This window comes from Macaca fascicularis, chromosome 6, assembly GCF_037993035.2.
Source record: "Macaca fascicularis isolate 582-1 chromosome 6, T2T-MFA8v1.1".
NCBI lineage: Eukaryota > Metazoa > Chordata > Mammalia > Primates > Cercopithecidae > Macaca > Macaca fascicularis.
Window position 1 is genome coordinate 19705708 of NC_088380.1, and position 12000 is coordinate 19717707.

Sequence of the window (12000 nt, forward strand, 5' to 3'; positions counted from 1 at the left end):
ATATTTTCATGCATAATATTAGCTATCCTAAAATATTTAGACTAATTTTACCATATTAATAAAAATAATTCTCAAAAAACTCCAGCCAATCTCTGCATGATATATAGTGGTAAGTAAAATGGACCTTATTTTTAAGCTTGAATATCTCTAGGAAATAAAATGTTCTATTCCACAGCCATTCTCTTTAAGCTTAATCCCAATTTTATTTAAATGTATTTAGAATTTCAAACCTCTGCTGTATGATTTCTGGAGACTCATCAGTGTATTCTTCACATAGGAAAATCGTGCCTTTTTTTTTCTCATTCAGTTGTCTCAAGATACAATTGCAAAGTAAACATTTTCAAATATTGTGTGTTAACTTTTCCAAATTATCCTCCTCCCCCTTGTTGTACTAATTGGGCTGTTTCCATCCATTTTAAGAGACACCAAGAAGAGGGCTATGGATCTACACCAAACATTTCAAGAAAATGAAAGATGGAACTTTTATATCTTTCACTTTTCCATGATTTTGAAAAAATATCACTTGAAAGTTACTCTAGTGGACACTAACAGTGATCCACAGTTACATGTGATACGATCTCATACTATTGACTGTAAGTATGATTTAAATCAACCTAAATGTTCATATTGGAGGTTAAAGTTGGTTCAATAAAATATTATTTAATTACACCCACACCTCCCTCACTTTCTTATATTTTAAAAATGCAAGGGACATACTCAAAGAATGGAATAAATATGTTTATATTAATAAATAAGTTGTGTGGTTTTTACAGTGTGATATTTCTAATGATTTCTTCCTATTCTTGGAAAGTATACAGTCAATTTATGGTGGAATTGAAAATAAAAGGTGTTTGAATAAAATTATTGTGAAGAAGATAACTTCAGTTTCCAATTAGTGAAATGAGCCATTTTTGGTTAATAAAGCAAGTTCTATCAATTTCATTTTTTGTATTTCTACTAAAAATTTAAAAGCATAAAAACCCAAGAGTGAATCTTAGAATAAAAATAAATTAGCAATTGTTGCAGAGAACTTGATCCCATACCAATTAGAAGCAGGAGCCTAGTTTTAAAAGTCATATGAATTTGAATGAATAATGAGGAGTAGTTGCTGACAGATCTCATATTCCCTTGCCAAAGTTGCAGCTGAGAAATGCTTTCAATGTGTTTCAAAAGTTTTGATGTAGGTTAAATATTTTTTCTCTTTTGTTATCTTTATCCATTTCTATTTTTCCTGTTTCCCTTGTGTTTTCAGAAAATGTTAATAATCTTTTCCTAACTTACTGTACCTAGACTGTATCATTGAAGGAATCTTTTTAGCTTACATTGTAAAATCTACAGATTAAAGATAGAAATATTATCATTTGTTAATCAAAGCATGTAACAACACCATATGAGGCTTTATGAATAATAATAATAACAAATTTATTTCTATTAAACTATATAAAATAAGATTATATATAACATATAATTTATAAAATATTAATAGTACTTTTTTCATATTATCGATAAAATGCCAATAAAACATTCTCACTGGACAAATAGCTTATGCTGAATTTCAAGACACCAAAAAGAAAAAAAATGAATATATATTCATATATATTTACATAACTACATAAATTGGTGATTGTAGCAATCATATTCCTGGCAAAAAAAAGAGCAACAGAACTTAAATGATAATATAAGACATTTTTTCTTCATTAGAGATATTTATATGCTTGATCAGATTACTGAAAATCAGATTTCTGTAAGTGATATAGAAATATAGGCAGGACTAGGTGGGCTAACAAAGGGTTTGAAATATTCATTGATAGTTATAACAGATAGCCATTAGTTTACCTTAGGCCTGACAAAGCAATAAATGTATAAGGTTAGCAGAATTTGGAAGGACTTGTTGCTCTGGGTCTTCTGGCTATAGTTGGAGGAACATTGTTACTGTGAATACAGCGGCATGGTGGGGAATGGATGCATGGGAAATTAATACCCTGTGCTCCCTGATTCTCATTCTTCATTCTCCTCTCAGTGTCTCCCATTGACCAATCCAATTAGAAACTATAGACAGGTATCTGGGTAATTCTGTCTATAGAAGTCAATCATTTAGAGCATTGGGTATTCATCAAAATGGTCAAGGGTAGAGTGATGAACTAGGTAAATAGAGATTATTTAACACAATATTGATTTTCAAAATTCACATAGACAAGACTGGCTTTTTAGAAAGGTATGAAGTAAGTTTAGACTTTCTCTCAATAACTCTCAAATTACATATTTTGGAGAATTGAAAATGAACTACAATCTCATAAATTTTTCTTAATGTGTCCATCAAGAAAGTAAATCTGCTAGAGTTAATTCTCATAAAAGTTATTTTATATCAAAATATTCTGACAGAATCAGGATCTCCAAAGTTCTTCACAGACGTAAGAAGCAGGCTGAATTTGAAAGGTGAAATGTAACAGATACAATTTCTGTAGGCTAGATTGAAAAACCTACTGGTTCAAAGCACAGTATGAAGCTCAGAAGAAGTAAAGGTAAAACATTCTTAGGAAGTTCTGCCTGTGGTCAGTGAGCAACTCGGGAATTAACAGAAGTCGTGACTGTTTGATATGGAAATCGAATCTAGAGTTAGAGGTGATGCCTTAGGATATAGTGCTCCTCTTTATCTTGGATTCATAATGATATACTGAGTATCCACTGTCAAGATAATTTAGCTATTGGTAGTTTTACATGATGACTTCTTCCAAGTGTTAGTTTCATAAATCTTAAACATGACGAAATACACTTTAAAGTAATAAATCACCTCATTCCAGAAGGATCTAGTGAACGAGTACCATGAATCATTCACTATATGACAGAAAATAAATATGAAGATAAATATTTACAGTCAATGCCTTTAGGTAAAAAGTGCAAAACTAATGACTAACATATGCTGAGAATCTACTTTCTATCAGAAATCTCTTTAGCATTTTTGCATATTACATAATTATTATAGCTAATCTACTAAGCACATACTGCATTCCCATATCACAGATGAGGAAACTGGCACAGAGGGAAAGTAACTTGATCAAGGTCACAGAGCTAATGGCAAAGCCAGAATTTGAATGAGGCAATCTGGTTTCAGAGCCTTTGTTTTAGCTATTATTTTACACTTTTTCTTCATAAGAGATACTTAAATGCTTGATCAGATTGCTAAAAATCAGATTTTTTTTTTGGTTTGTTGGACCAGACATGCTTCCCAGAAGACTAGAAATTGGATGAGCTTTTAAAACACGAATTAGGTTCCCTTAGTATCATCCTGACCCTTCTATAATTTCTCCCCTTACAATATTAATGAGACTCAGTCCTCCAGCTGATCCAAAGTCAGGTCATGAACTATGAATTCAAAATCAACAATCTCAGATCTATGTATCCAGTCCAGAGTTAGCTGCTGAGACCCGATTTAGGAGGCTCAAAACTTCACATTTTGATTCTCAAAAGTTCTGCATTTTTAATATGTTTAGAACCGAAATATTGCAAACATTCCCTTCAGAATAAGTGGCGCCTACAAATAATGGTTGCTTTTTCTCTGTGGTAGGAGAGTCAAAGTAGAAAGTATAGCATCGGGTTTTTTACTTTGGCTTGACACTGCAAAAATGTTGCCAATTTGTTAGCAGGCTTATAAATTTTCTTGGGGTATATCTCCATTATGTGTCATGTACATGCCTGACCAATACACCTAAAGTGGAGCATATATTTTGTTTATTAGGACACTTAAGCAAGATGTCATTTATCTGTGATTAAAAAAAAAAAAAAAAAACAGATCTGTGATATCCTGGAAAGACAATCAATATCTCTCCTTGCTAAAAAATAGACGGTAATATAAACTTAAGTCACAGAGCAAAGGTGTACTGTGACCTGTCTTCATGTATGCGTACATGAAAACATAAATTTGTGATTGTAGCATTTGCCTCTTGCGTTCTCTGTTTATTGATATATAAGAAGCCCATTTGTCAGATTAAGTTGCACATCAAGTACCAGAAATTGCATTAATTTGTCTCAGTGAAGAGATCCTCTAAAGCAGAGAAATCCTCTAAAGCAATACTATTGCAAGGCTTCAGATCACTTCAGTTGAGAACTGACAGCCCTTAGTTTGTCATTTTCTTTCCTTCAGCTATCCATTGCTATCACACTTTCCAATGTTTTCCATGCCCTTGAGACATATGTGCTGTATAGAACTGGTTGACATTGATTCCATAAGAATGACCTTTAATGAAAACTTTATTTCAGGCTACATTTATTAATTGCTGGAAAAATACATAACAGGGACTGCTGAATTTCCATGTTCTCCTCTTGCACCAGTACTGATTTGTCTCATATAATTCTGAATAGGTCACAATTCTCACTTGAATATGATTATAACTTAGTTAGCTTAAACAGAAATGAAATTTATTGGCAGAGAACTCAATTGCTCCAAACACAGAAAAGGTTGCTGAAAATCAAGCTCAGTAAGAATCAAATAAAAATCAAGAAAGCAACAGAGCTTCCATGCTTAGCCACCTCAGAACACTGCTGCTATCTGACAGGACACTTACTGCCTTGTCCACTGTGGCCACTATGTCTGGACTGCTGCCACTGTCCTGCTGGATTCCATTTCACTGGGACACTTGGTATGGTGTTATTAGACTCTCCACTCTGTTGATTCTGCTATCAAAAATCTCTAAATGTCATCATACTTTTGCTTCATTTACTCAAGATTCAAAGTCGTTAGTGGTGGGAGAGAGGGAAGGTATGGCTGTTGAGCTCAGATAACATGTTGCCAAAAGGAAGGGATTATCCAGCCTTCTTCAGTTTCCATAGCAGATGGCTTGGTTGGCTTCCACCGATCTTGAGATTTCTCCCAAATCAAAAGGGTAGCCAAAACAGGAAAAATGGCCAATGAACGTATTAAACAAAATGGTAAAAATAAATGAGGTAAAAAATAGAAGAAAAAAGAAAATTAGCAATAGCTCAAATCTTTACATCAACTTGTGTCAACATTTTAGTGTTCTTTATGAATTTCTTTTAATTTTAATGTGACAGTGACTCAACTTTGCTCTCTTTAATGGCATATTGTACATACATTTCAAAAGCTTTAAGTAAAAGTTATATTTTTATTAACTTTGGTAAATACATTTTTTATTTAATAGATGGCCTTAATAACCAAATAGAAGGAAACCTATATCCTTGTCTATAGAATTTAATGAGGCCTTTGTGCAACCAACAGTAGACATATAATAAAAGACAAAGTAAAAATAAAGTAATAATAGTAGATGATTAGAGTCCTTACTTCATGCCTGGTAAGAGCAAGATATCACATGCGTTGTGCCCATGATTCTCTCTAGGATTGCACAAGGCGTGTCATTGCAATTTAACCAATCTAAGTACATAAACTTGCACAAGCTTACATAGTTAGAAACTGGTAGATAAGAACCAATCCTAATCTTTCAGAAAGAAATAAGGCATTGCCTTCCTATAGGTATGTATGTGGGTATCTGATGACAACATTGTCTAAACAATTTAATTCCCCATGGTTAGTGTGAAGTCTCATGAGAAATAGGAAAATTAATGTTATCATTATCACTGTATTCATATTCCTTATTTTTAAGGAGACTCAAATGAATGTGAAAATAAAACTAAATAAAATGGTATACTGCCTTTAAATATATCGAATACGAACTTTCACTTTTAAAGAAATATTATATTTATTCTTTTCTATTTTATTATTTTTGTGTGCAACAGCAAAGATAAGTTGACGAAAAAGTATAAATACAGATGAATATTTTAAATATTGGAACTGTCGTGATAAGATTTGTACATTTAATTGAGAAAAAGCTTATCAACTTGGCCTTTCCTTTCTCTGATTTTGCTTCATATAATAGACTTCACCTGAAACAGAAGTACAATTGTGCACAACATGAAAAATCGAGGTGCATACTAGGTGGTTAGAGTGTTTTTTTCCATATACAGAAGGTTAGTAAAAGGGAGAATTAGCACCTAAATATTTTTTATGATGTCATTGTCAAAAGTGTTTGATAAAAATACAAATCAAAATTGTTTTTCATAAGTACATAAATCACAATATTACTGCAACCACCACATTAACATATTTTTTTAATTTTTAATTTTTGTGGGCACATAGTAAGTGTATATATTTACAGTGCACATGAAATTTTTTGATACAACCATGTAATGCATACTAATCACATCAGGATAAATGTGGTATACATCACCTTAAGCATTTATCCTTTGTGTTAAAAGCAAACCAATAGCAGAAAAGAATTTTGATTCAACATGAATATAATAATTTAGAAAATGACCAAAATCAACCAGAAACTCAAAAAAACTTTAAGCTAAAGCATTCATCTGGTTTTTTAAAAAATGGCTTATAATTATGCAGAAATGAATGACCACTTTTTATTCATTTAGTAAAGAAAACATTTTTGAGTTCTTATTTTCTGTGTGAAACTAATTTGGATGCTGGAGATAATGTTATAACATTCAAAGACAGTCCCTGACATTAGAGAGCTTACATTCTCTAGAAGAAGAAATAAAGCTACCAAGTAAGCAGACACAAATGAGTTAATTTCATATTGTGAGAAGTACAAGGACATAAAACTGAGTGGGGGGAAGAGGATGACAAGAGAATATATGATGAGAAGCAGCCAGTCATGAGGAAATTTAGAGTCAATGCATTCCATGATGAGGAAATGGCAATGTATTTATATATGGACTCTCTCTGTATTTTTCCAAATATCTACTACAATAATGTATGGTGCATATGGTAATTGCTCTTAAATTAAAAGAGAAAAAAAATATAGACATAATATGTATTTTTTTCTTCTTCATCTCATCCTCGTCCTTGGATTATATATTCAAATGCTTGATCAACCCCAAACTCAATCAACTGTCTCTCTGTATACATATATGTAGGTATACATGTGATGGATACCATAATTAACCCCTTTGTGATTATTATGTGTTACACGCCTATATCAAAATATTTCACATATCCCATGAATATATACACCTACTATGTACCTGCAAAAATTAAAAAAATTCTGTAATGCTAATGTGATGGTTGCACTAATATTATGATATATATGCATATATATACACATCTATACACATACATGTACATGTACACATGCCTATGCATGCATGTATAGATGTGTACATGTACATTTATTAAAATAGACACATATATGTATTTGGATTTATTTTCACAAACACGCAAGCTCTGGATATACACAATGTTCTCTATTAACAAGACGTTCCATGAAGTACTAACTCTGTGGAATATATTGTCTAGATCAATGCCTGACATGATCCTCAGTAGCCAGATGACATGACAGACCCTTTATAAAAAGCTCTCTCTTAATTAAGGCAAATGGGATGTTTACTTCCACTAAAACCTCTCTTGACCCCCCCTTCTTATGCAACATCTCTGTGAAAGATAACCTTCAGTTTCAGAAAATAGAAAAAGAAAAAGTGTCTGTCTTCTCAACACACTATGCTAGAAAATACATATGCCTTTTTATTCAGAAAGGTGACTCCACTCAGAAGCTTCTCATCCTGTAGAAAATAATATATTGTGTTCAAATCTTTCATTTATAAATATGTGCATTCTTTTTATTTGTTTAATGTTTAACAGTAGACACATGATAGAAATATAAACGCTAATTATACAAAACGAAGAACTCGATCCATTTTAAGCCACAGGTAATCATAAAAAGAAAAACAAAGATTTTAAAGGTCAAGGAAACAGCCATCTGCTTAACAACCTGACCATCTGTGAAAGATAATTCAAGGCCAGTTCAAAACTCAGAGGGCCCTAAGTGTCACCCAGAAAGATGCCTTATATGCTATTCTGTACCTAAACTCAAGGTATAAGGCACAGATTGCATGAGTATTATTACCATCCATTTTTATTTATAAAGCAATTTAGATTTGCCTTGTTAATAATAGATGGTGCCCGGTTTTTCATAATTAAAGCACTATGAAGAAACATTAAAGTTAAGTGAAAAACATAATAATGTGCACATTTATTATAATTAAAAATAATGCTCTACTATGTTTGATATTTTTGATAAAACTAGATATTTACAAAAGTATATATTTCATTTATATCTGCTATTATATTTTTTAATTTTAAAAATATATTAGTATAAAATATTTTTTAAATGCATACATAAGTAAAATTGAGTTTGTCTGCCAGCCACATAATAAAATATATCTCCTATTCATTCCCACTCAGTACAATTCTTCAGACACAATAAATGTATAAACTTCAAAATACAATATAAATATAAATGTGCATGTATTTGTGTCTGTATGTGTGGCTGGTATTTTGAGTGGCTGAATTTAAAATTATATAGTATTTTCAAACATCACGGAGATTTCCTAATAAAATATAAGGTACATTCTTCCATTGTAGGTCTTTGTTATTATAGCTTTTATTGGTGTTTAATTAAAAAATACTTTTCCTTCAGGTTAACTTATTCCCAGCATTTGTAACTTTTTCTTTATCTTCTGCATGTATGCTTTTCTTCCACTGTTTAGCCTAGTTATCTTTTTAAAATTTTATAGAATATATATTATTCAATTGAGGGTGAATTATTCTCGTAACAAATCAAATTAATGATTATTTTATAATTGCTGTTAGTTCCTCATTCAGTCTTAGATTTCAAACAATGAAAGTGCACCATCTGAAAGGGTCCTTCAGTAACAAATATTAAGCCCTGTGTCTGCACACAATGGAGTTCTAGACATTGAGGATACAGAAGTGAACAAGAGATGAGTTTCTCCTTGTCGTGAAACTTGCATCTTAAAGGGATAACTTAAGAAAGCAATGAGGCTGGGCGCGGTATCCCACGCCTGTAATCCCAACACTTTGGGAGGCCAAGTTGGGCAGATCACCTGAGGTCAGGAGTTCAAGACCAGCCTGGCCAACAAGGTGAAACCACTTTTTTACTCAAAAAACAAAAATTAGCCAAGTATGATGGTGGAGGCCTGTAATCCCAGCTACATGGGAAGCTGAGGCATGAGAATCGCTTGAACTCGGGAGGCAGAGGTTGCAGTGAGCCGAGATCATGCAATTACACTCCAGCCTGGGCGACAGAAGGAGACTGTCTGAAAAAAAAAAAAAACTAAAATAAAATAAAACAAAAAGCAATAAATAAATGTTCTATGGTTAAATAGGGAAAATCAGCACTTTAAAATTATTGTAATCCAAAATTAAATATTGGATTATAGGTATCTATTTTCTAATCTCTTCTATTGTTTTCTCAATTAAGCATAGGCACATGTATCAGTATTTTCTTCAAAATCAACTTTGTTATGTCTTTTTTAAGAAATTTTTCAAGACTTCAAGGTATATAAAATTTCCATTATATTTTCTAATCAGCGTCTTCAAGATGGTTTGTTTGCTGTTGTTGTCATTGCTGGAGTTTTTTAACTCTAAGATATTAGCCCTTGTGTAGTTGGTCTTTTTACATAGCATACATTGTCCATTTTTGAGTAGAGTCCATCTTTTTTAATGTCATTTTTTTTCCAGCTCCATTTCTTTCAACTGTCCCTTCTTTCATAACTGACCTGAGAAGCAACCTCTGCCATCTACCAAAATTACCTGTTTATGGACTCTCTATTCTACTCCATTGATTAATGTTCAGTCAATGTCACAGTAGCAACATGAACATTGCTTCATAGTAAGTCCCAGTATCATGACTGGCAAGTTGCCCCCTTAATCTTTTTGAGAAATGACCTGACCGTAGTCAATACTTTAAATATTTGAGAATTTTTAAATCAAGATCCATGAATTGCTTTGCTGTGAAATCTATACTTACTGCATTGATTATATTTAAATTTGGGGCCAATTCTCAGCTTCTTAATATTTATTCTTACATTCATGACATCGGATATGTCTATCTTTAGTTGCATCTGTTGTAATAAATTACAATAACGTTTTATTTTTTTCTTTAAGAAGTCTCAAAATCTGTTTTACAGCTTAACAAGTGAAATGGGATAATAAGAAAAATGTAGCTTTGAAGCTGTAATTTTATTAGGCTTTGATTAAACATTGGCTATGCTGAATTTTTGAAACTATTCATATGACAGATGGATATTCTTAAGTAGGCAAGTTAAATGCACTATTTTATTTTCACTAGGTTTTTCTTTAAAATCATGAGCACAAACAGGTTTATCCATTTTCTCTGACACCTACTTCTATGCATACCAGAAAATCTAGAAATACAGATTTATTACTAACTCATCAATTTATCTGTATATTTATTTGATAATTCATTTATTAAGTAGTAATTTACTAAGAAAATACTATGTATTTACAAAAATTAGCCAGGTGTGGTGGCACATGCCTGTACAAGTCCAAGCTACTGGGGAGGCTGAGGCTGAAGAATCATTTGAACCTGGGAGGTGGAGGTTGCTATGAGCTGAGATCACGCTGTTGCACTCCAGCTTGGAGGACAGAGTGAGACTCCATCTCAAAAAAAAAGTACTATTATTTAATATCATCATAAACGTTGATGTAATAAATAATAATGGCAAGACCAGATTGTAATCCTGAAATTTGATTTCATTTTCTAGCTCTTAAAGCATATTCTGATTATACTAATTATTTAATTTTTTTTAAAGTTACTCTGTGTATAAGCTCCTTTAAATGAGTAAAAGTCAAGCTTGATGGTAAAATATTTCACCTCTATTCCATGAAGAATGTAGTGTCTGTGTGTGTGATTTAAATATACAAATATGGCCGGGCGCGGTGGCTCAAGCCTGTAATCCCAGCACTTTGGGAGGCCGAGACAGGCGGATCACGAGGTCAGGAGATCGAGACCATCCTGGAGAACACGGTGAAATCCCGTCTCTACTAAAAAATACAAAAAAAACTAGCCGGGCGAGGTGGCGGGCGCCTGTAGTCCCAGCTACTCGGGAGGCTGAGGCAGGAGAATGGCGTAAACCCGGGAGGCGGAGCTTGCAGTGAGCTGAGATCCGGCCACTGCACTCCAGCCTGGGTGACAGAGCCAGACTCCATCTCAAAAAAAATAAATAAATAAATAAATAAATATACAAATATATAAAAGGAGAAAATGAGGAACAAAGCAGGTTTCTTACTGAAAAAGTATTAAGAAAATAAAAGTCAATTTCCAGTTGATTGCTCAGAATTAAGGAGTTTTTTTGGGAGAAGGTTATTTTAAGAAAAAATAAAAATCAGACGTATTTGGGAATGCATAGGGTGCATTTATTTTTGCATTACTATAAAAGCTTTATGATTTTGATGAACAAATATAGATTTTGATGAACATATTATAAATGAGAGTCTCAGGGCTCCTAGAAAACAAACACACACACACATAGATCAGCTGACAAAGCATGTTTATGACCTAGAAATGACACTGTCACCAGTGATTAAGACCTACAGGTAAGACCAGTTCGTGCCTGTAATTTGAAATTGCTTGAGCATCAGGTACCTTTTATGTGTGTAGAATAGCCAGGAAAGTAATTGGTTCTACTTATAGCAAAAGCAAGTTCAGCATTTTGACTATTTTTTTCTTTCCCTAACTGATGTACATTTTATCTCTACTCAACTGAGGCAAATGAAAAAAAAAAAAAAAATGCTGAGGTTTGACTCAGCATTTGTGCTCAGATTCATTAGTGAATTGAAGAAGGGAAAATCTAAACCCTTTTCCCTTACTCCCTAGTTAAAAATTCAAATGATATCAAACGGAAATTTTCCCAAGGTATGTTGAAGTAAACAGAAAAAAAAGTACTTTTTATTAAGGTAAATTCTTCCTATCATTAATGCAGTGATTTATAAGGAGATATTCTATTTCTCTTAGGATTTAAGTCATGTTTGGGGAAATTTTTAATCACCTAGGGAGCATTTTAGAAAATACTGCTCCGAGGACATGCCACCAGAGATGATGTTTCAATTGATCTGTTAAGAAGACGTAGAAATAGCATTGCATTTCTAAAAGCTGC